The 26,426-nt window shown below is 39.8% G+C and overlaps 1 protein-coding gene across 2 annotated transcripts in view; it reads right to left on the minus strand.

Moving 5' to 3' along the window:
• lingo1 (leucine rich repeat and Ig domain containing 1) overlaps positions 1-24,447 on the minus strand; it is a 195,636-nt gene extending 171,189 nt beyond the window's left edge. For both annotated transcript variants that reach the window (XM_011475842.3, XM_011475844.3), the window contains exon 1: positions 24,050-24,447. The gene's annotated coding sequence lies outside the window, so the exon portion shown is untranslated. The remainder of the gene's footprint in view (positions 1-24,049) is intronic.
• Between the last annotated feature and the right edge of the window lie 1,979 nt (positions 24,448-26,426).

The raw sequence follows: 26,426 nt of genomic DNA on the forward strand, positions 1-26,426 counted from the left end.
ACATACAAAGGGGATGGAGAGAATAAATAGCTTGTCTGAATACACCTGGCTAGAGAAAGAGGTTTGCCAACTCCCTGTGGCACACAGGTATGCAGCACACGAGCCAGAGACGCACATCAGTGGAGCCACAGCAAAACCCCCAGTGGGGATGAAAGCTGCTTTAACATGGTGAGCTGCCAAAGCTTCTGACTTACTGTAAATTTAACTTAACTCTTAATTACACATTTTGTCTTGCTCTGGAATCAGTTTTTTTGTTCAAGTCATGTTTCCCTTTAGTTGTTTACATTAAAAAAAAAAGCTTGTCGGCTCAAACTTTGTCCTTCATAAAAAAAAAAGGCTTTTACACTGCTTTATTTTGTTTTTGGTCTTTTTAACTTGTTCTTTTCTGATGAAGGAGGACATGTCTAAACAGATCTAGGCTTAAACTGCATTTCTGTGTATTTCTTTATTCAAATCATTGTGAATCAGGAGCAGACGAAAAAATGCAGCCTGAAAAAAATCATATTTGTGATGTAGACAATACACTGGGCAGGCCATAAGCTCCCTGCTACGCTCCATTTTGATGGATCCACTTGCAGACAAATACACTTTATTACAAAAAGTATTCGCTCAACCATCCAAATCATCCGAATCAGCTGTCCTAATCACTTGGTGTGGCCACAGGTGTATAAAATCAGCACTCAGGCATGCAGACTGTTTTTTACCAACATTAAGGGCGGCAGGCGGTTGAGCAGGTCGTCCAATGATTGAAGGGTCGGTGGTTTGATCCCCGCTTTCCCCAGCCAACTGTCGTTGTGTCCTTGGGCAAGACACTTCAACCTCCTTGCCTCCAGTGCAGCTCCACTGGTGTGTGAATGTGCATGAATGATCCCGGTGATGGTCAGAGGGGCTGTGCAAACTGGCAGCCATGCCTCTGTCAGTCTGCCCCAGGGCAGCTGTGGCTACATCAATAGTTACATCACCAAGTATACATGAGGAGTGAATTAATAATGGACACACTGTAAGGGCTTTGAGCGTCTGGAAAAGTGCAGATAAATCTAATCCATTATTATTATTAACATTTGGGAAAGAATGGGCTGCTCTCAGGAGCTCAGTGAATTCCAGCGTGGAACTTTCATAGGATGCCACCTGTCTTGGAATTCCCTCCCTCCTTAATATTTAAAACTTTCAGTTATATCATACCAAATGGGAACAACAGCAACTCATCCACAAAATGGTAGGCCACATAAACTGACAGAGATGGGTCAGCGGATGCTGAAGCACATAGTGCAAAGAAGTTGCAGACTTTCTGGTCAGTCAATTGTTACAGAGCTCCAAACTTCATGTGACCTTCAGATTAGTCTAAGTACAGTAAGCAGAGAGCTTCACGGAATGAGTTTCCATGACCTAGCAGCTGCATTAAAGCAACATTTCACCAAGTGCAATGCAAAGCGCCAGATGCAGTGGTGTAAAGCACACCACCACTGGACTCTAGAGCAGTGGAGGTGTCTTCACTGGAGTGATGAATCACACTTTTCCATCTAGCAATCTGATGGACGAGTCTGGGTTTGGAGGTTGCCAGGACAACGGTACATTTCTGACTGCGTTGTGCTGAGTGTAAGATTTGCTGGAGGAGGAATTATGGTGTTGGCTTGTTTTTCAGGACTTAGGCTTGGCCCCTTAGTTCCAGTGAAAGGAACTCTGAATGCTTCAGGATACCAAACATATTGGACAATTCCATCCTCACAACCTTGTGGGAACAGTTTAGCCCTGTTAGACCCTTTCTCTTCCAACATGGCTGTGCAACAGTGCGCAAAGCAAGGTCCATAAAGACATGGCTGACAGCACTTCAGTTCATATGTGAGTCAAGACAGGTGAGTGAATGCTCTTGGTAATACAGTGTAGATACATTAACATCTTTGTTTTCCTTGCTGAGCTGGCATCTGGCTCAAAATTGTACAGCCAGATCAATATTCCTCGCCATTTTTGTTGCACTGGTAATGTTAGCTTTAAGGTGTGAGAGGCTGTGAGTTAGACAGAAAGCTTTCATTAACAGGGAGGGGACAGAGTTGCTCCATGCCAATGGTCCTGCTCACCACTCAGAGGTGAATTTCTAATGAACTTCTGCCACTCTGCAGAAAGTATGTCCTAGAAAACGACACAGGTTTTTTGATTTTGGGGTATTTTCTGCATAACAACTATGCTCTTTTTCCAATTGCACTTTTTATCTGCTCCTAAATGTTTTGAATAAAGAAATACTTAAAAAGGCAATTTTTATCCTAATTTTCTTTATATATGTCCTTCATCGTCAGAAAATGTGGCAAGAACATGTTAAAAATGCCAAAAACACAATTTTCATCTGAATGGGCCTTTAAGCATGCAGTTATTCCATATTGTAAATGTGTACTTTAGGCAGTTCTTTAAGACTAAAAAAGAACAACATCAGCTAGGAAATGCTGTAAAAATTCATTCTCAACAACAAACTGTTCACAGAAAAAAGAAAAACACTGGTGTGCAAAACTGGCTCTCTCTGTGGAAGACAGCCCATCTGTTTACAGCACAACTTGGATGAAAGTTTAATCATTTTTTTAACAGGAAACTGGGCCACTGCTGTTGCAAAAGTAGCTGGATTAGCCAATCTTTTGTAACTAAAAATGCTGAGGTGTACTGGCTTTCGCCAGTAAAAACGAGCCCAGAAAGCCTCAACACATTCCTGCAGGAGCAAATTTGATACCACATGGTGCTCGCTTCAAAGTAGCTGAAGACCCAAAAAAGGAGATTTAGGGATTTTCTAAAAAATTCTAAAGATAATAGGGTGACCACTGTGCATACAAATAGAGCAGCAGCAAAAAGTGCATGCCCACTGTTTCCCTGACTATAGTGAGGTGGATCCTTACATAAAACGATTATAAGTTATTGAATTAAATCTTTTTTCATGCTTTTAGCCACTCTCTTGTCTAAAGATTGAAGCAGAACGGACACAATGCAAAGCAGATCAAAGGTTTCTTTTTTAGTTTCTGAAGCAGAATCTGTCCAGTGCAACTCCTCTTAGCTTTTTATTTTTTTAATTTTATGCACATGAAAGGAAAACAATGTAGAGGAAAAATGAAAGGAACAACCTTTGTACTTTCTGTGACTGTTTTTTTTTATTACCCCTCAAAGAGTAATTAGTTACTTTGATCTTTCAGAAACATTTGTTATTTTATAACTGTGCATCATTTACAGTTTATGGAATGTTAATAAAACATGTTTTGGTATAAAAACATGGAATTTTACTGTTGCAGCTTTGACATTAGATCATTTTAAAACAGACTCCGCCTTTAAAGCCCCACTCTGATCATCTTTTGATCTATTTAAAAACCGTCATTTGATTATGATCTTGCTGTTTTTAAAACATTTGAACCCAAGCTACTCGCTCAACATCATCCATTTTTTTCCATGATGTGGCAACGAATGAAATCCACAAAAACTTCAGCCGTTGCTCCGCGGCTGGGGCGTCAAGACATTGAGCAGTCAATCTGACGCGCATCAAAAGAGAGGCAGCAGGCGTGAATTAGCATAAGCCTCCTCCAATTTCCCGACATCCATTTGATTACATGCTCACCCGCTACATTACAGCCTAATATTAGCAGTGCAACCAAAATGGCAGGCAATATTGGAGATATCCAGCAGTCCAGTTTTGAGTCAGATACCAGCTCAGACGATGAAAACAAAGATGTACATGAATCTATCTGTCTGCAAGTAGATCCATCAGAATGGAGCGGAGCAGGGAGCTTGTGGATTGTCTTAATAGCTTCTGCGTCATACCTACAAGGTTTTTTCAACGGCATTTTTTTGTCTACCCCTGATTTACAACAACAACAATAAAAAAACTCAGAAATGCATTTTTAAGCTTAACTTTCTTCTTATATGTCAATTATTAGTAAAATGCAACAAGATCATGTTAAAAACATCAAAAACACAATTTTTATTGGACTGGCTCTTTAAAATAGTTGGGTAGAGCAAAACGACTTGAAGCATTACTTGTGGAGAGCTCATAGGGTGCTGTATGTGAGATCCAGTGGGACCACTCTCACTGATTGTAATAACCTTTTTTTCAAGCTGAACTGCTTTGCATTTGTTATGCTGTAGTGTTCAGTGGGACCTGAGCTAAACCCTTTAGCCGCATTTTGCAATAATTTTGGTAATCACTCTCAGAATGATGCCATACTTTGGGATTTCTTTTTATTTTTTCATCTCCTGTCTGAGCTCTTGATAGCAACAAAAGATATGAGTTTCATTCCAAACAGCTGTGCCTACCAGCCTCCCGAGCAGTTTCTTTTATTTGCTCCGGTTTTGTTGAAACCGTAGTGTTCACCAGAACTCAACAGCATCAGTGTTTGTGTGCATTTAGGTCACTTTTATTTTCCAAGTCCTTTTCTAGTATTTTCTTTTTCAAACCAAGCTATAAAGTGTTTACAAACTGGAATTGTAAGTTTGTGTACAGGACACAAGAATCTATAAATCAATCCTTTTCTTTAAAACTTCAAATATCAGTCACAGAAGACAAATTGATTCTTATAATAAGACCGCTTCAGCTTCATTGCTTTGAAAGAGGCTGCCAGATCTAAAAAAAAAAACAAAAAAAAACAAGCCTCTGATATTTTTTTCTCTCCTCCTTCATGTCTTTCCACACTTTTATCCTGCTGTGACGATTTGAACTGGAAATACGGTCCAAAGTATCCACTTACATTACTGCCAGACACTTTGGATAATAATGACCAAAAAATGGGAAATTGCATACATATTTAATAGCAGTGCCTGCGCTGGACACACACCAGAACGATGAGAAACACACACACAGTCCAAGGCTGTGTCTTCGTATGACGCTGGTCAGATTTAAAGCAAAGACAAAAGCATTTCGACTTCTCTGCAAGAAGCAAAACGCTTTGTCTCACATGCACGCTGGAAATATAGGGTAAAAAAAACAGCAAAGATCAGAGATTTCATGAGAAGCTCATGCATAGACATGCAAAGACTTCAAGAAGGGAGGCACTCCCTGTGTCACCTGCAAACATCCAGACATTCCTTCACTACTCTGTACTTAGAGTACTATAGTGCTTTCTGAAATCTACAATTCTAAAAGTGCCCTAAAAATATCCCAGAATTCTAAAAAAAAAAACAGTGCGTATCGATACTCACTAGATTGGCAAATATAGGCAGTAATAGAATAGACACAGTGCATTGTGTTTGAAAGATTTTCTATGTCAAACAAAAGTATTTAAAATTAAATTTTTATAAAAGTTTTCATCATCAGACCACAGCGCATTCGTCCATAGTCTTCGTAAAATGTTGATATTTATTAGGTTTTTACTTGGGGTTAAATAGGTTTTGAGGAATTGTATAATATATCTTTTCAAACGTGTTTCTTTAAAAGGAAATCTTTTGTCATAAAACTTTCATAAACCATCTGGTTGCTGTCAGTTCACCGATTTGACTTTAGGCCTGAGATATGCCACCGAATTAGCTCTCTGGAGACTGCCCCAGTCATTAAAGCTAAAGCCTGTAGACATCCTTCCACCACCTAGATCTCCTTCATCTACTCTTGCTCCTGTCAGGCTGTACCTACACCAGTGAGGAGCTGGAAGTGCAGTGTTGGGCTATCTAGATCACTTTGTTGCGGGTATTAATGGCATTAACTTGAACTGTCGTCATGATATCTAACTTGGACATGACAGCTGCATACAGCTCATCACAAAGAAAACTTAATGAAACTGTGATAAGTATACATAAAACATGCATGCAGACTCTTCAAACACTTGATGAGATAGTTCAGTGCTAGCTCGCAGCAACTGCATACATACAGTAAATTCCCCAGTTTTAGACTTGTGGCCACCAACTACAGACTGCATAAACTATCAAACAAATCTCTGACTTCAGAGCTTCCTCCAAAGGAAAGCTACTGAAGCCGTTGCCAAAATGGATGTGACAGACCAGCCTTGACTCTGTCTTATTTCTTTCCCTGCAGTCCGCTTTAAGATCCATGGTGTGACCGATTATTAAAATTCTTATCCAATAAAAAAATAAATTGGCTCTGAACTGCTAAAATCTCACTGCAGACAATCTATCAAACAGAAAAGCTGAAACTAAAGAAGATGGACATGCAGTGCTGAGAGGAGGCAGTTTTCCGACTTTAAACTGGGAGGGATTTTGAGGCTAAATTATAGAAAATTGTCTATTTTTTGGGGTGTTCGAAAAATCCTCACAAACGCTAAACACTTGTGGTTTGTTCGTCCACCTTAAGGGACATCATGAAAATGGAAAGTAGCATTGTTGTGTGTGTGTGTGGTAAGTGTATCTGAACGTTTTTGTGACAGGAAATGAAGTTGCACACACTTGTGAAGTACCGGTGATGCAGTCGTATGGTCCCCTTATGCCACAATCTAGTTGTTAGTAAGATGCGCGTAATGGGTTCTTAGTGATTCTGCAAGAATGCCACATGGACAGGGTGTGCAGCTGATGTGTAAGCGCCTGTCGGATGACCACACAAACTATTCTTTGTATAATTTGTGTAAATTCTATCAGTCAGCCTGCAGTGCACTTGATTTTTTGTTTTTGGGGTTTGGGGAGTTAAAAAAATCGGTACGACATGCCTGTATTTCACCTACTTTACCATCTACTTTACCTACTTGACCCCTTACTCGCCCTTGCATATTGAATGTTCATCAAGACATGTTGCCTGCAGCATCTTCTTCTTTCTCTTTCGGCTTTTCCCATCAGGGGTCGCCACAGCGAATCATCCTTTTCCACCTCACTCTATCATGGACATCTTCTACCCTAACATTAGCCAACTTCATGTCCTCTGTTAAGACATCCATGTATCTCCTCTTTGGCCGTCCTCTTGCCCTCCTGCCAGGCAGCTCCATCTCCAACATCCTTCTACCAATATATCCACTATCCCTCCTCTGAACATGTCCAAACCATCTCAGTCTGGCTTCTCTGACTTTGTCGCTAACACAGGCAACATGAGCCGTCCCTCTGATGTACTCGTTCCTTATCCTGTCTAACCTGGTCACTCCTAAGGAGAACCTCAACATCTTCATCTCCGCTACCTCCATCTCAGCCTCTTGTCTCTGTCTCACTGCTACCGTCTCTAACCCATAGAGCAGAGCTGGTCTCACCACTGTCTTGTACACCTTTCCTTTGAGTCTTGCTGACACTCTTCTGTCACACAACACTCCTGACACTTTCCTCCAACCGCTCCAACCTGCCTGCACTCGCCTCTTCACCTCTTTTCCACACTCCCCATCACACTGAACTGTTGACCCCAAGTACTTAAACTCCTGCACCTTCTTCACCTCAGCCCCCTGTAACCTAACGCTTCTACCTTGATCCCTCTCGTTCAGACACATGTATTCTGTCTTACTACGACTGACCTTCATGCCTCTTCTTTCCAGAGCAAACCTCCACCTCTCTAGCTGTTCCTCCACCTGCTCTCTACTCTCACTGCAAATTACAATGTCATCCGCAAACATCATTGTCCAGGGAGATTCCTGTCTTACCTCATCTGTCAGCCTGTCCATCAGCATAGCAAACAAAAAAGGACTCAAAGCTGATCCTTGGTGTAGTCCCACCTCCACCTTGAACTCCTCTGTCTGACCTACAGCACATCTCACCACCGTCATACTTGTCTCATACATGTCCTGAACTACTCTGACATACTTCTCTGCCACTCCAGACGACCTCATACAGTACCACAGCTCCTCCCTCGGCACCCTGTCATACGCCTTCTCTAAATCTACGAACACACAATGCAGCTCCTTCTGACCTTCTCTGTACTTTTCCATCAACATTCTCAAAGCAAAAATGGCATCAGTGGTGCTCTTACGGGGCATGAAACCATACTGCTGCTCACAGATCTCCACCTTCTTCCTAAGCCTGGCTTCCACTACTCTTTCCCACAGCTTCATTGTGTGGCTCATCAACTTTATTCCTCTATAGTTGCTGCAGTTCTGCGTGTCACCCTTGTTCTTAAAGATCGGAACCAGAACGCTTCTCCTCCATTCCTCAGGCATCTTCTCACTCTCTAGAATCCTATTGAACAACCTTGTTAGAAATTCCACTGCTGCCTCTCCTAAGCACTTCCATACCTCCACAGGTACGTCATCAGGACCAACGGCCTTTCCGCTCTTCATCCTTTTCAGAGCCTTCCTAACCTCATCCTTTCCAATCTCTGCTACTTCCTGCTCCACAACAACCACATCTTCCTCCCTTCTTTCCCTGTCATTTTCCACGTTCATCAGCTCCTCAAAATACTCCTTCCATCTTTTCTGTACACTCTCCTGGGTTGTTAGCACCTTTCCATCTCTGTCCTTAATCACCCTTATCTGTTGCACGTCCTTCCCATCTCTGTCTCTCTGTCTGGCTAGCCTGTACAAGTCCTTCTCTCCTTCCTTTGTGTCTAACCTGTCATATAGCTCATCGTAAGCTTTCTGTTTGGCCTTTGCCACCTCTCTCTTCACTCTACGCTGCGCTTCCTTGTACTCCTGTCTACCTTCCTCAGTCCTTTCTACATCCCACTTCTTTTTAGCCAACCTCTTCCTCTGGACGCATTCCTGTACTTCCTCATTCCACCACCAAGTCTCTTTACCGTCTTTCCTCTTTCCAGATGACACACCTAGCACCTTCCTACCTGTTTCCCTGATAATCTCTGCTGTAGTTTCCCAGTCCTCTGGAAGCTCATCCTGACCACCCAGACCCTGTCTCAACTTCTGCCTAAATTCCTCACAAGTTTCTTCATTCTGTAGCTTCCACCACTTGGTCTTCTTTTCTGTTTTCCCTCTCTTCTTCTTCCTGACCTCCAGGGTCATCTTACACACCACCATGCGGTGCTGTCTGGCTACACTCTCTCCTACCACCACTTTGCAGTCAATAACCTCTCTCAAATGACCTCGTCTACATAGGATGTAGTCCACCTGAGTACTCCTACCTCCACTTCTGTATGTCACTCTATGTTCCTCTCTCTTCTGGAAGTAAGTGTTGACTACAGCCATTTCCATCCTCTTCGCAAAGTCCACCACCATCTGTCCCTCCAGATTCCTTTCCTTCACACCAAACCTGCCCATCACCTCCTCATCACCTCTGTTGCCCTCACCAACATGCCCATTAAAGTCTGCTCCAATAACAACTCTCTCTCCTCTGGGGATACTCTCTATGACCTCATCCAACTCACTCCAGAATCTCTCCTTCACTTCTAACTCACAGCCAACCTGTGGCGCATACCCACTGACTACATTCACCATCACCCCTTCGATTTCTAACTTTAAGCTCATCATCCTGTCTGAGACTCTTTTCACCTCTAGAACACTGTTTACAAACTCCCCCTTCAGAATCACTCCTACCCCGTTTCTCTTCCTATCAACACCATGATAGAACAGTTTGTATCCTCCTCCAATACTACGTGCCTTGCTGCCCTTCCACCTTGTCTCCTGCACACACAGTACATCTACCTTCCTTCTCTCCATCATGTCTGCCAGCTCTCTGCCTTTCCCTGTCATTGTGCCAACGTTAAGAGTCCCTATTCTCAAACCTATGTTCCTGCCTTTTCCCTTCTCTCTCTGGCCACGGGCCCTTCTGCCTCCCCTCTTTCTTCGACCAACAGTAGTCAAATTTCCACCGACACCCTGTAGGTTAACAGCATCGGTGGCGGTCGTTGTTAACCCGGGCCTCGACCGATCCGGTATGTCTAAAGTGTTGTGGATGATTCGCATGGTTATTTTGGCAATTTTTACGCCGGATGCCCTTCCTGACGCAACCCTCTCTATTTATCCGGGCTTGGGACCGGCACAGAGGTAACTGGCTTGCAACCCCTGTGGCTAGATTATGTTGCCTGCAGCATGCCTACAGAAAAAATGTGCTTTAACATTTTAGCTCAATGGGGTCACCAAGTGGTCTATGACCTTGATAGTTCGACCATCTGTGTTCCTCGTAATGGTTTGCCCTTTTTTTGCCCACAGACACCCCGTGTCTGACTATGAGTTAGATGGATGCGTTAGTGGAGGGAGTCAGTCTGACTAAGATCAGCAACATCTGCAGTTCATTAGTGGTCCCGGCTTGTCTAGTGTTTATGAAATAACATTGCTGGATACAAAAGACAACTGCACAGACAAGCTTTTGGCCTCATCCCTCTGTGACCAAAGCTGTGTACAAAGTCAATTTTCTGTCCATACATTAACTTAACCTGCTGTGAAAAAAAGAACTGGAGATTATCTGAGGAAGTGTGTTCCTCTGTCTGAAGGATGCACTTTTGAAAGATTATATATTTTGTTTTGTCAATCCTGTGCAGCACGTGTCAAACTCAAGGCCCGCGGGCCAAATGTGGCCCTCCATGTCATTCTATGTGGCCCGCGAGAGCATAAAAGTTTTTTATTTCTTGAAAATTGGTGTGTATTTGTTCATATTTAGGGGGAAATCGACTTGAAATATCAGATCGGCCAACTATACATTAGGACTTAAACACTGTCCATATAACCTAACCTAATAATACCTAATAAAATGTGAACGGATTTATGGTAGAGTATTAAGCAAACATATGTTTTCTACACAACAGTAATTGTCACTTTAAAAAGGTATAATAAATAAATGAGTAATTTAACATTAAGTAGTAGTTAAATTTATTTTTCATTACATTTAGCTACATGTATTAGTTATATCTGGCCCTTTGAGGACAACCACTATGCTGATTTGGCCCTCAGTGAAAATGAGTTTGACACCCCTGCTGTACAGCATCTTACAAAAATATCTAGTTGCTTCCCACACTATCAAGGCAACTTGGAAGGAATATAAAGGTATCATATGATACCATATCACTGTTCTTTGTGTCATGGTCTATAGAAGTGTTGTCAACCATGCAAATATGTTTACGCATAAGTATAAAGCATTGTTTGTCAGATCTCTCTAACAGTTGTCTTTGTTAATATGTTGTGTATATATATATATATGTATATATATATGTGTATATCTATATATCTATATATATATCTATCTATATATCTATATATATCTATATATCTATATATATCTATATCTATATCTATATATATCTATATATATATATATAGATATATAGATATATATAGATATATATAGATATATATAGATATATATATATACACAACAGTCACTTGTATAGAAAACAGGTAGCAGGCAATATCACCATGGGTTCTAGAAAGAAAGAAAGAAAAAGAAAAAAACCTCTCACATTCATTTGCTAATAGCGGTTCATCAAATTTAGCCAAAATTAAAGTCTGGGTCTTTCCATCCTCTTTTTTTCTTTCCATTGAAAAGGAAGTAAACTCATAGCACATTTACGTTGGTGTTGTGTGATATGGAGCTTTCTGTTGTGCTGTTCCTAAAATAGCAGTATGGCGTTGAATAATTAGCACCTTTGTGCAGGTGGGTTTCAGATTTTTTTTTTTTTTGGCTCCATCTGATGCTGTTTATGCTAAAGGTTTCAATACGACCAACACTGGGAAATGATCCACAAATGCAGCTTGCAGGCCTTTTGTGATAGACTTACTTTTTTACACTCTGAAATTAGTTAAGAAATGTTTTCACTGTTTAATTATGTGTTTAAGCACATTGTATCAGTCACTCCTGTAGTTACCATCAATGTCTTGTGAGCAGTTCTTATCAAAAATTACAGCAGTGCACACAGAAAGTCATGACAAAAAGCTTTTTGCTCTGCCTTTTTTTAACCTTTGACAGTGTTGTGATAAGGTTATATCTATTTCAACATTAAAAGTGAGCCAACATGCTTGATTTTCCCTATTGACTGTTTAAAAATAGTCTGTATATTTCAGACTATTACTAGCACAATAGATTTCCTTATTCCATGAAGCCAAAAAGTGTTAATATTTTACAATTGCAAACTGAATATTAAAAGAATTATTAAAATATGTCTCCAACAATGTGAATCAATAAGTAAAAAAAAGATTCATTTATTTTCCTTTTGGTGGAAAACAAATAAACTAATATATTTTTGTGTCTGAAACCACATATTACCTTTTTTTAGCTAAGCCGTTCATACATCCATCCATTTTCCAAACCCGCCTGATCCCTTTTTTGGTCACATGGTTGCTGGGGCCTATCCCAGCTATTGCTGGGTGAAGCCAGTGTTTTAGCAACTCTTCCAATCTTTTATCACATTCTTGAGACTATGACATCATCATTTTTTTTATGGTTAAACAAATGTTTATCTCCATTTTCAAAAATAACGCAATGCACTGGTATAGCACTAAACTGCAGAGCTGATTTGTGAACATACTATTTAAGGCTGACTTTTAAAGTAATTTCACAAGGTGGAGATGCAAGAAATGTTCTTACTTTGACCACTTTAAGATTTTTCAATTAAATTTTCACTTATTTTATAAAGATCTTTGTTCTTTTTTTTAACACCTTAATCTCAACATAAAAAACATTTTTAAAGCTAACATTTTAAATGCTAACATTTTTTATTTACAAATATTGGGCTCATAAATGCTATAGTCATCAGAAAAGGTTTGTTAAGTGTGTGAACATGATACTGTAATATATTGCTTTTCAAAATGATCATGAGAAATACGTCTGTGAAAGCTTTTTATTAGATAAAATAAATTAGACAAATTAATAAAAGGCACATTTTTATATCTTAACTTTAAAATATCTTAACTATGCAAGATAAAATAAATTCTGCGGAAGTTAAGAATCAAGCATCATATATATAATCATAATATATCATTTTTTTGTTTGGTTGTTCGTTTTTAAAATTGTATAATTTGTATACAAACCCAAACTAATTCGTTTTTTTTTTTAGAAAATTGAACGCTTTCAAAATTAGCATATAGAAACATTTTATTGTGCGACACAAATATAAAAATTCGTAATATTTTCCCATAACCAATTGAAGGCATGATAAAGGTATGATTCTTATCACACGTTTTTAGTATTAGTACATTATTTACTTAACAAGTCAGCATTATTCTTTTTAGTTAAAACATGTATAAAAACTTAACTGATAGGTTTGAGTTTTTCTCAACACAAATGGTGATTTACGGTCCCTTCTGAAGCTCCCTTCAGGTGTGTATCACCAATTCTTTGCTTCTCCTCTTCTTGGTAATGGACTCTGCTGGGGGCAGCCTCAATCTGCACGACATAAAAGGAAGAGAGCCGAAGCTTCCTTTTCTCAGCGTGTTTCTAATGAACTCAAACAGCGCTGGCTCGCACGAGTCAATTTTCTCAGTATATTCACAACACATGGAGCAGAAAGTCCCCTTACTAAAGCAGTAACTTTTCATGCTGATCAACAGAGCCAGTATATCTGTGTGCACAACTTGAAAAACAAAACAATTTAATTGTCATATTGGAGAACAAAATTGTGCTCATTTATTTAATGTTTGATTAGGTCATGTCATGCAAAAGTTGCCAAATTTTTGCCACTATTTTAGGATTAATGCCACAAATAAGTAATGATCTTATAGTTGTCATTATTAGAGGTACTCTTGTAAAACAAATGAACCCAAAGGCAAGGATAAATGAAACTTGCTATATTTTCCTTCTTTTTGTTAGAAAAACCTAATTTGCAGGAAGTTAGGTACATTTTTTTTAAATGTAGATTTATTCGATTACATTCAAACATAATACAATATCCAGTCAAATGTGTTGGACGACAGAGTGCTAGGCATAAGAGCAGTAAGTATAAAAAAGTATATGATAAATGTATGATTATCCGGCCTTCTGCATTGTATATACAGGAATGCTCCGTGCTCCTGGACCTGACCGTGAACCTCGTCTCTGACTCGCCTCTACTACTGCTTCTACACCTGGCTGTGGATCCTGCCTCTGGCTCGTCTCTGCTCTGTACCTGGCCGTGAACCTCGTTTCTGCTCCTGCAGACCCGTTACGCCGAAAGGGAATAAACGGAAGATGATGAATTAATGAATAAATATAAATGGCATGACCATTTACATATTTCTGCCCCTTTTAAAAACTATGATTTCTTGACACTGATTATCTAGAATCTGTTATAAGCCACTGTAAACCTGCACCATCATGGCTACACCATCTCAGGTCCCTTCTGTGACACTTTCATGGTCATTTCTGAAATGACGACTAACAGAATGAAACGATTTAGTTCTCTGATCAAAACCAAAGTGTTTTCCTGTTTATATGGTTTATATTTAGAAGTTTACACTGAGCATTTAACTATGAACAATATGTAACATTTTATGTGAACCCGTATTTAATTTTGGAAAAATGTTTTGTCCTTTTTTTCAGACATTTTCTTTACTTATCTCTGGTCTTCAAATACAAAATCCACAGTTGGTAAAAATGCAATAAAAGTATCTAATTTAAAAAAAAAATTATTAAAAAGTTAATTCACATTTAGTGGTATACTAAGGGTTAAAGAAATGTGTCTGATTGGTTGGCCCTTCACCTCACCAAATCTGTTCCTGCTTTGAAAAAACTTTCTTACATTATCAACCTTGAATAACTACATATTTGTTTTAATATTCACAGCATAATCCCAGTTTGTCTTCCAGTTCCAGTCTCAAGCTTTAACCTTCAAGTCCTAAGTGAGTCCCAAGTCACTGTGGAAGGAATCAAGCAAGACAAGTAAGTGCTTAGGTCAAGCAAATCACACATCTGCTTGTGCAAAAATGTGATTATCTACATCAGAGTTTCCACACTTTAATCAGAGGTAGACAGTGGTGAGTTCCATGCCTAAATTAGCAAGACCTTATTACTTCTCCCTTCAGTTGGGTCATGCCATTTATCTCTCGCATAAAGTCCTTCGAAGGTGCTCTCATTAACAATAAAACAACATTTCTGTTAGAATGGAAACAAGTATTTTTTTTTCTTTTCACTTGTTCTGTCCAACAGCTGAGCAAACAGATTAGAGCTGAAAGCCTTTTGTGTTGGACAGGTTTTACTATCACAAAAAGAGGTTATAGAACTTTAGAAGCCAGAGTGTAGATTTGTATAAAACCCTTTCTTTTGTATTATTTTTTTATTTATTTGTTACATTTAGTGTGTGTGGGGAGGGAGAGGGAAAGAATGTTAGGGGGGGGGGGGTGGAAGAGAGTAAAAGGAAGAAAGGTGAAAAAGGGGGGGATACAAGCACTGATTTGAATAAGTTATTATTTTAAGCTGTAACAATTATACCAGATCTGCTGGAAAGACAAATATTACATCAAAGGTGAAAATCTGACACTAAGATGAGCGAAAAATATCTGTCCATCAATACACTGTAGGTAAGGAGGAGGGATGAAGCAGACAGGGAGCAGTGTGGCAGTGTGCACGTGCACGGGGGGGTGGAGATACATGCATGCTGCCGACGTGAACTGTGTGTTCATAAGGGGAACCAGATCCTACTCAGCCAGACCAGCCAGACCAGGAGAGGGGAGGAGTGATCCCCAGGCCAGAAGCCCCCCCAGCACCCGGACCCAGGCAGCCCGGGAGGGGAGGAGGAGGGGACCGCCCACCCAACCAGCCAGGCACAGAGAGGGCCCCCCTACAGGGTCCCCCCAACGTCCAGAGGCATAGCGAACCTGGTGTCCGGCCCCCAGACCACAGGACAGGAGCGCTTAGCTGTACCAGGCGGCAGCCATGGGGGCCACCGGGCGCCGGACACCGAGACAAGGGCCAAGGATGAAGCCAGGGCCCCCGGAACCCATGAGCCGCCCACCACCCGACCGGCGCCCCGTCTCCGCAAGCCAGCCCCGGCACGCGATCTGAGCAACCCAGAGATCACCGCGCACCCACAGCCCCCCCCCCCGCCAACAAGTATTCTATGTCAGTAATTATTGTATCTTTAAATGTTTAAATGACTGACATCACAAAACATCATGTTGACTCACATAACCTAGAATTCTTTTTCGAAAAGAATAATGCTATTTATGGTATAATTTCATGGAAAACTGAATCCTTTTAGTCCATAACTTGATGGGTTGCTTACTAAGGGTCTTTATTTCCTTAAAGTTTGTTTGTTGCTGTTGATTTAGCCAGCACCTTCAACCAACTGTACTACACCTTCAGCTCTTCTTGTCAAAGGTTTATTGACCATCTTCAGGCCAAATTCAGGCAGACCGTCTGCTGAGTGTGTGCTGCAATGGTCCGAGTATCCCGCCTTAGCATTTGTCACACTAAAGGCATTGCAGGCACCTCGTGTGCCGTTTCGGACCCTCTTTAATGACTTTGTTCCAGCTCTAACCCAATCCTTTCTCCACTCTTCTTATTGCACACTAAATCTTCATTTGAGCACTGCTCTTTTTGCCTGTAATTTATTGTCCAAGCTTTCCTATTTGATCACCTGCAAATTATGAACGAGTAGCACATTTATTGTAATTGCATGCACCTGCAATTTTGCTCTCCTCATTAGTACATCAGCCCTTAAGCATCCTGTGTACTGTAGTACATCACCATTTCACATTGTTAAGTGTAATTTTGAGGGTTTTAGCAAAGGTTAGCTTTCTATCATGTCCCTAAATAACATGAATGCAGCTTTCCTTAGTTGACAGATGAAGTTGCATGTAAAATTTGTGCAGCAAACTCAGTTACTGCAGATTCTTATTCATTGAATGACTGGTTTCATTAAAAATATTTGGTAAAAAAAAAAGCTAACTTGACTTGGTTTATCTTTTATTATTGAGGAGATTTCACCTTTTCTCCAAGAGTTTTTCCAGATTAAGAAACCTGCTTATTTTTCCTATACTGCTTTAATAATATTAAAGATAAAAATAATCCCCAAACCTGGTTTGAACTACCGGTATTCTCAGTCGGCCTCCCTGCACAGATTCTGCTCCATGACTACTGTCAGTTAATGCACCCTTAATTTAAACCAACCAAATATGTTCAAAGTAATTTCTAAAGTACATTATTAAACTAATTACAAAAACAAAGGGATCTTGATTAACTTTTAAAAGATTATATCTTAATTTGTTTCAAATCGTCCATCATTTCAACCGAAAGTTATTTGCCATTAAGTTATACAGGATATCATCACCCACATATTGATGTCCCATAGTACCTCCCTATTTTTTTCTTTCAGAAAGTTACTTTTGTTTTGTTTCCTGAAAGTTTTTTTTTTAGTTTCTACAATATCATTTTTTGTTGTTGCTTCTTTTAATTGTCACTGTGATCTTTCAAATTTTTTTATATTGAGTGATTTGTTGCCCTTCAGAGCCACCATAGAAAGGGAACTAAAACACTATGAATGTAAAATGCTAAACTGACATGCATATTTTCAGACTACTTCCTGTTAATCCCATAAAATGAGATGAGAAAAGGATGCGAAACATTCTGCCAGAGTGATGAGTCAGAACAATGGCAGTCCACCCTATGGCCTATTGTTAAATTGAAGAAACAATGAATGGAGAAGGTAAAAAGTAAACCAAATAAATCCATAAAACCAACTAATGTAACAGGAATATTTAGATAGATAGATAGATAGATAGATAGATAGATAGATAGATAGATAGATAGATAGATAGATAGATAGATAGATAGATAGATAGATAGATAGGTAGACAACTTTATTTATCCATTCGGGAGGTTTCCGCATGGAAATTGACATCTCCATCGCATACAGCACTGGTTGACATGCATATAGGAAAGAGCAGTAGAGTAACCAGAAAAATTAGAACAGTAAAAACAGTAACAGTTTAAATAAGTAACAAGTAAACAAGTAATAAGTAAGTAACAGTTTGATTTGTGCATTGAATTAAACCTCTAAAGACCTAAAGGGTCTTGGCTAAGCACGAGGGCAACGGACCAAGAATAATGATATAGTTTTGGAAATGAACAACGGGTTACATCGGGGTGAATCTTTTCCTCAGACTGCAGCATCACAACTGTTAGCCTTGTGATGCATTCAAACACACATGATAAAAGCAGCTTCTGAATCATTTATAAAATTCACGATTTCCAGTGTTTACATTTCATGTCAGAGCTGGGAAAAACTAGGCTGTGGGTGTAAATTTGTATGGCCAGAGCTATAAATATCCTTTTTCTCAGCCAAAATAGGCTTTATGTTAAATAAAGACAGAGTCAGTACAGCAGAAATGGCCGTTTTTCAGATCAAAATGTGTCACGATGTTTCCTAAGAACAGCTTCATCAATACATTTCCTTGTTTTGATGCTTATGTGCTGCGGTTTTCTGGAATATTTGGAAACTTCTCCACAGAAAACAATAAAACTCAGATAAGCTTCCGTTTCACAGTCTCTATAACTAATGGATTGTGACATGTTTTGGGAGGCAAAACATTTTACAGCACATTTTCTGGTGAGGCTGGGGTTCACAATGCACATTATTAATGTGTGTGTTACACAGAATGCTTTCAAAGCAAAGAATAGAAGCAACTTTTTTTTTCTCTCTGTTTACAAGGAAGAAGAAACACCCAACAAACAAAATTTCAGGAAAGAACATCCTCCCCCAATCTATCAACAATGTTATCACTTCTTCAAAAGGAGTATTTGCCTTTTTAAAAGTCGTCAAATGATTTCAACCAAATTGTATTGTTGCTAATATGAATAATGTGATAGATGCAGAGAAAGCTGTGGGAGAGTCATAAAGCATTGTGAGGGCAGAATTTAGATGGTAAAACTACTTAAGTGTACATGTACCTCTTTTTATATGTATTTATCTTGGGCTGCCGTGGTAGGGCAGCCGATTTCTGATCGGGAGGTTGCTGGTTCGATTCCCGTCTTGGCTTCCCTGTTACCTAATTTGTTAATTATTATATATCTTTTACAGAACGATTTGTGTATGTTTAGTCTGTTTTAATGTCATAAAGTTATTTTTACAATCTTTATGCTTTGTGGTTGTGCTAAAAAACGTCCACACTTTAGATGAGGTGCTGCAAAACAATTAATAAACTATTAACAGAGTTAATTAATACATTTGTAAAGCTTATAAGCAGTTTAGTAATATGGATTCAGAAGACAATGGTCTGACTTTAGATGTTAATAAATCTTATTAACACTTTCAAGTATTTGCAAGACATCTATCCTTCCTCTTTCGGCTTCTCCCATCAGGGGTCGCCACAGCGAACAAGTCGCATGGTAAACTTGGCAATGTTTTTACGCCGGATGCCCTTCCTGACGCAACCTTCTCAAGCCGGGCTTGGAACCGGCACAGGGGTTGAGAAGGGAACAGGGAGCAGCCCGGAGTCGAACCCTGGTTTCACGAACGGAAGGCGCCGCGAACCAGCACGAGCTAAACTTGAGAAAAATTTGCAAGACATCTATAATGCTAATAAATATCTTACTAGCATCTGACATATTAATAAAGCCTATTAATTTGTTAAGTTAGTTAATAAAACTTATTAAGCTTATGAACACTTCGGCTTGTGTCAGGCATCTATAATGCTAATAAATATCTTACTAGAACCCCAAACAATAATAATACTTCTTAATTTGTTAACAAAGGTTTTTAATAAATCTTATTAAGCTTATTAACACTGACACATTTGTTAAGCACCTATAATATCAGTAAATGCATCATTAGCATCTTGAAAACATCCTAATAATAATGCTTGTAAATGTGTTAACTAAGTAATTTAATAAACCTTATTAGACTTATTGTACTAATAAATGTCTTACTAACACCCTATAAATTCACTTATAATGGTTGTTAATGTGTTAACAAAGCTTGTTAAGGAATCTTAATATAAAGTGTTACCAAGAATTTTAGTATGTCAAAGAGTGTACGTTATTGGTGTTGCTGGCAACATCTCTAGTTTTAAAGGGTCGAGAAGGTTTGGAGGATAGATGCACCTCACTGTGCTGATACCCCTGCTGATAAGTGAAAAATGTAAATTAGGCACAGTCGTTTCGAAATTAAAAAGATGCAAAAGTTTTTACAAAATTTTCAGAGTTTGTACATGGTAATTTCACAGTTTTACTTGCTTTAATGTCAGATATACAGACATTAAAACTGCCTCCGCCTTTATGTGACAACATAGTTATTAAGGTGCTTTTTTACCCTTTCCAAGATGGTTGCCACACATCAATTTTGTTCAATCTATTTAAAGTTGAATGTCTGTTGTAACATGTAGTCTCCCAACATCATGAGGTTGGCTTTAACCATATGAAGGGAGCATAGGCAGAATATGTGGCTTTGTCCCTGAAATCTGAAAGGGAGCAGCTGCTTCTGTCACTCAGTCTACCTTAATTGTTCATAGAGTTTTAAATTCTGATGCATGCCAGTCCCTCTGGTATTACATTACTCACACTGCTATTGCATGTAAAATAGTATCATCTTACATTCACAACAATTTATCATAATTATTAATATCTTGAAACAAAATGAAGACAAAATGCAAATTGTGCACAACCTGATTTATTAGATATGTGCTATAATGCTATAAAACTATGTGCATAACATATATGTTCTGTTATGTTATACACACTGTAGGTTTTCTGAATATTTGTACTGCAACTGTGTTGTCAGTGTCATACACTGAAAAAAACAAACTTAATGCAAAACTTGTTTTTGCTTCTATTTGTCATGGGATGGACTCAAAGATCTGAAACATTTTCTCCAAACACAAAATAACCATTTCTGTCAAATATTGTTCAAATCTGTCTAAATCTGTGATGGTGATCACTTCTCCCTTTGTTGAAATAATCCATCCCACCTCACAGGCATGCTGAGTAGACAGTTTGATCATTGCACAGGTGTGCCTTAGTGTCACAAGAACAGGCAGACGGCTGGTTCCAATTGCAGCAGGTTCATTAGCTCAGCTAAAAGTCCCCAAAGCTAAATCAGGGTCAGACAGGCAGGGGTCGATAACAGGCATGAGATCAGAGGAGAGACAGGGTAGTCAAGATCCAGGTGTGAGTCGTGGCAGACAAACGGAGTCAGAAACAGGGTCAGGAAACAGAAGATCAGGTCCAGCTATAACACCCAGCATTTAATGCATAGTGGCACAAACAATACTTCCCACTGAGCTTCAGTGCTTTAGTATGCTGTGGTTGATTGAATGAATGAGAGTCAGGTGTGCGGCATCCAGGAAGTGTGCGCTGGGGTTGTTGGGAGATGTGGTTAGAACTCTGGAGATGGTTCCCACTGGTGACCAGAGTGGGAGACAGAGCTCTGACTTCTGACATTCAGACTAGCCACCATAAAAAGAGCCACTCTGAAGCATGCCGTTTTCAATGTTCTGATGACTCCAAAAACCAGTTAGTATTTTGTGTGACCACCATTTGCCTCATGCAGTGCAATACATCTCCTTCGCATAGAGTTGTGGATCAGGTTGTGGATTGTGCCCCATGATGACGGTAGGGTTATGGTATAGTAGGTGCATGTTGTAGATGAATAACACAGGTGCATTTTAATGATGGCCCTTTGAATGCACAGATATGTTGTGACTAGATCCTAAGGGCCCATTGTTGTGCCATACATCCAAGAAAATGCATGATAATGCACAGCCCCATGTTGTAAGGATCTGCTCACAATCCTTAGAAGCTGACAGCATGCCCACCGGATATGTCACTCATTTAGCATGTTTGGGGTGCTTTGACTCCGCATCTACCAACAGACAATATCCTGTTCCCATCAATATACAGCAACGTCACACAGCCCTGAAGAGAAGTGAACCAACATTCCACAGGCCACAGTCGACAACCTGATCAACCATCTATGCAAAGGAGATGTCTTGCACTGCATGAAGCAAATGTTGGTCACACCAGATACTGACCAGTTTTCTGACCCGTTAGACCCTCCCAATATGACAAAACGGCATGTTTCAGAGTGTTTTTTTTATTATGGCCAATCTGAGGCTCACCTGTGCAATGATCATCAGCATTTTGATATGGCACACCTAGGAGGTGGGATAGATTATCTCACCCAAGGAGAAGTGCTCACTAACACAGATTTAGACAGATTTGTGAACAATGTTTGACAGAAATGGTTACTTTGTGTATGAAGAAAATGTTTCAGATCTTTAATTTCATCTCATGACAAATGGGAGCAAAAAAAAAGAGTGCGGAGGTTATATTTCAGTTTTGTGCACTAATGGATGGCTGTTTGACCTAATTCAGTTTTGTACATGGTTGTTTTGCATGTACATGAGATGCTTTAACTCATAAAGTTTAGTGACTAGGAAATAATATAAAAAACCCAAATGACTTTAGACCCAAAGCTCATTTTCACTCGGAGAAAAAAGCAGCTCAAAACTTGAGAACCCGACAACTGTAGCCCATCAATACGGATGTCATTAGCTGTGAATTGCTGTAACTAATTTGCCAACTTCATTTCATGCATCACCGTAAATTGTGAAACCACATTGGTAATAACCATTATTCGCTTTAATGCCATTTAGAAATCACTGCCTTGGAAGTTATGAAAAAATTAGGTTTTAATTTCTCATTTCTGTATCGGTGCCTGTTTTGGCTGCAGGAGGGGGGAGGCGTTAATGGGTGGTGTGAGTCACTTTTGGATGGAAGTCACCTAATGCAAAAGGGGCTTTAAACTGCAGCCTTGCAGGGAGAAAATAACTCCTTACAGAGGCATGTGTGCAAAAGAACGAGAGGAGGAGCAGACTGAAGATGACCAAATGAACCAGTAAATTTGCTAAATCTGTCTGGATGACTCAGCTTTAAATCAAACCATTGTTCCTGCTGAAGCATTTTATCTGAATTAAATAAGACCTTTGTAAAAGCTTCACCGAGTATTATCAGATTTATCCTGTTTGTTTCAATGCCCATAAAATCCATTCAGATCCTGCACAGACACTGCAGCAGCCTGGTTTCTTAAACTAGCAAACAATTATCCAGCAACTACACAATGGGATATGCTAATTAGCCCAAACCACTTAGCTCTCTGCATCTGAGCTAATCTGCCTTCATATATGTTTCATAATTTCTCACCACTTCCAGCTCCTCAGTACAAACAGACACCAGCGTCTGTGTTGCACCTGTGTGTTAAAATGCATCATGGTCGGCCTCGGCTAAGTGCTGGAGTGCAATTTAAAATGCCGCAGAAGCAGAAGGACCACCCAAGGTGGGGTAATTTGATTTGTCTTCGAGTTTTTTTCTTCTTTTCTTTTCCCTATCTCTTGGTGTTACCGCAGTTTCTTTCCTAAAACGGGTAATGCGATAAATATCGATGTTCCTGACAGGAAATCCTGCCAAGCATGTGAAAGACAAAAGTCCTGGCTTACCCTCCACATGTTTTCCCTCAGAGAGGCTGTGGAAACTGACCCTTTGCCAAAAGGCTGAGTGTCAGAAGAGACCCGGCTATCTAAGAGCTCTCTCTGAGGCATATTATGCACACTCTTTTCCTGTCTCAGCCCCCGATGTTTCTGGCTCCCTGTCAATCTGACAATGCTGTAGATTCATTTGTTCCTCACCTTCCTATGGCCAGACTGCGCTTTTTTTCCTGTCTTTCCATTAGACATGATCTTTCCCTTTATTTCTGACAATTTCTCACCTTCATGCAGAGCTCAATAGTTAACAGAATCATGACTTTTTTTATATATTACATTTGAAAAAAGAAAAAGCTGGAAATACGGGAAAAAAAAGTCAAAGAATACTTCATAAAACATAATTTTAAGATGAAAAACTGGAGCCAAATCCCCAAATTTTGAGCGTCCGAATACTGCATCTGAACAAAAAATGTCTCTGTGAGAATATGTGTGTTACAAGTCATGTTCCACTGTGTTGCATCACACAGAAGAAGTAAATAAAGCACATGGTGTACAAATACCCCTTTCAGTAGCCCCCAGTCAGCTTTTATGGGGCCAAAACTAACACACAGGCAGAAGAAGCGTAAAGATTGGTACTGAAAAACAACAGATCAATAGAAAGCACCAAGTGGAGCTTTGACAGGAACTGTCAGTGTTGGCCCACAGTTTTAGTTCCTTCTTTTTCACCCAAAGGAGCCCCCATACACATATTTTCTCCCCCTGCCCCATGTGTCCTACTTTCAATAGCTGGGTCTATCTCCTGTCTCCCCCTGTCGATACTGCATTCACCTGTCAATTTGCTGTGAAAAGTGAATCAGATGCAAAGTGCTGGAGAAGCCCACCAAAGGAGGCGGAGAAATCCTTACCAGAGCTGCAAAGAAGGAAATCCAGAAATTGCTTGTTTCCATTCACAGAGCCCGCTCATTAAATCCAATATTCTGAGGAAAGGACTGAAGATTCCATGGAGAAGAAGTGTCACCAAAGAGGAGGGAAAAGAAGATTCTCTAATGGAAGGATGTAGGAAAAACGTGCTGCACATGCACAGGAATGAGGCTGTGATATCCGAGTCCAGACCACTTCATGAGTCCTTTGCCGTCAGCTGCGAAGCCACACGTGTACTCAGGCTGACACACTCACGGGGAGGATTTATCAGCGCCGCATCTCAGCCCGCCTGAAAGATGGACCAAGCAGGATGGAAGGATGGAGATGGAGAGGAAAAGAGACGTGGAAGAAAGCAAGGGATTTGGAGAAGAGCGAGGTGGAGGGAGGAGCTGCAGTGTGTGATGAGCGACTGGGAGAGGGGAGGGAAGAGGAGGAGAGACTCTCCGTTCCTCCTTATTTTTTTCCCCTCACTCTGAATTGCAGCAGGAGCTACACAACCTGATAGTGAGAGCTGATTCAATTATTTCTACATGTGGGAGGACTGGTGGTGATGTTGAACAGCTCAGTGAAAAGTGGAAAAAGCACAGAATGTGCGACTCTCGGTCAAAATGCTGCATCCTCGGACACAGAGGTGCAGGGGAGCTTGATGCAATGGCTTGACAGCTTGTATCTAATCTCACAACAGGATTTTGTATTACAATTACCCTGAGTTATATGGATACGAATTTACTGGCCACAATCTGAAATGTGGTCCACACATGTAACCATCATCTGTACCTGCTCAGGGTTTAGAAGTTGGAGCTTTTTTCAGCTAAAACTGGTTGAGGAAAGGGTATATACACTGGAAAAGTTAAAACTGCCCAACTCATGGATTTTTTTTTATTCAATAAAGTGCATTTCATTTTCCAGTCCCCAAGAGAGATTTAAAGACGCACAAAAAATGTAGTTTTAACATGTTATGGTGGCATTTTTTTCTGATAGGGTAGGACATTTATAAAGAAAATATAGCTTAAAATTGCATTTCCGAGTATTTCTTAATTCAAATTGTTGTAAATCCGGAGCAGACAGAAAATTGCTGTTTGAAAAAGATCATATTTGTGACGTAGAAGCTAATGGGCAGACCACAAGCTTCCTGCTCCGCCCCATTCTGATGAATCCACTTGCAAATAGATCCATGTACATCTTTGTTTTCTTTGTCTGAGCTGGAATCTGAATCCAAACAAATTTATTTAAAAAAAAACAACTTTTTAAACCGTTTGATGAGATCCACACAAAGGAATTTACAATATCCTTTTTCATTGATATAAGTAGCATTACGATATATTGGCCAATTTGATAATTTTTGTCTCTCAACATTGTTAGTGTATAATGCAAAACTATTGAGGAGTATTCAGGGAGAAAGCAGCTTATGAATTCACTATTTCAAATTTACAACATTTTAACATTGTGTAGTTGAATTATAAAGAATTACTTATTAACATTGTTTGAACTGTTGTAATAAGCAGTCATTAATCTAACAATAAAGTTTTGAAATTTTCTAAACGTTTCCCACCAAAAGTGTATTGGGGTGTTTAAGGAAGTAGCCATTTTGAAATGAGCATGAAAAGCCCATCTACTGCCCCTAGTGGAAAGACGATGAACCACAAGGCAGAAACGTTATATATATAAACAAAGTCATATAAAATGGCTTTATAAGGAACATTTGGATCATGCTAATGAAATAGGGCTCTCAGAAATGTCAAATAAAATACATATTTTATTTGACATTTCAGTCCACTGTAACCAAATATGGTAATAAGTCATCATCAAATGGAAATCCAGACAGATCTAAATGTCAGTTTGCTTTCTTAAACCCAGTATACCTCAAAGCAATGTTGCACATAGCAATAAACAAAGGTGTCAAATTTCACCTTGGCTGTTGGCCCGAGCAAATTTATAACCACTGACAATTTTGTCCGATCCGCCGCAAACAGCTTTCCCGCCAACACAACCTTTCAAAAGTGCAGCGGGGATCCCTCATCTGACATGACTCACACCACAGAATCCCACACTCGTGAGTCATACTCTAAATCAGAGAAGATTTTGAGGCTGGGGTTAAGAGTATGGGTGGCAAAAGCGGTCAGGACACCCCACTGCGAGCAGCTTTACAGACAGGATTAAGAATCAGTGGTGGATGGATGGGAGGTTGGTGGGTAGAGCTCTGAGGATATCTCGCCTCAGTGAAGCCATGCGTGTCAGCCAGAGCCCTTCAGTGGTTGAGGTTCTTGGTTGTGCTAACAGGATGAACACGAGTGTCTTTTAACAGATTAATGCAGCGTGTAAAGATTTATTCCTGCACTAAGTCAAGAGCCAATGTCAGAG

This window comes from Oryzias latipes, chromosome 6 (assembly GCF_002234675.1).
Source record: "Oryzias latipes chromosome 6, ASM223467v1".
NCBI classification, from domain to species: domain Eukaryota; kingdom Metazoa; phylum Chordata; class Actinopteri; order Beloniformes; family Adrianichthyidae; genus Oryzias; species Oryzias latipes.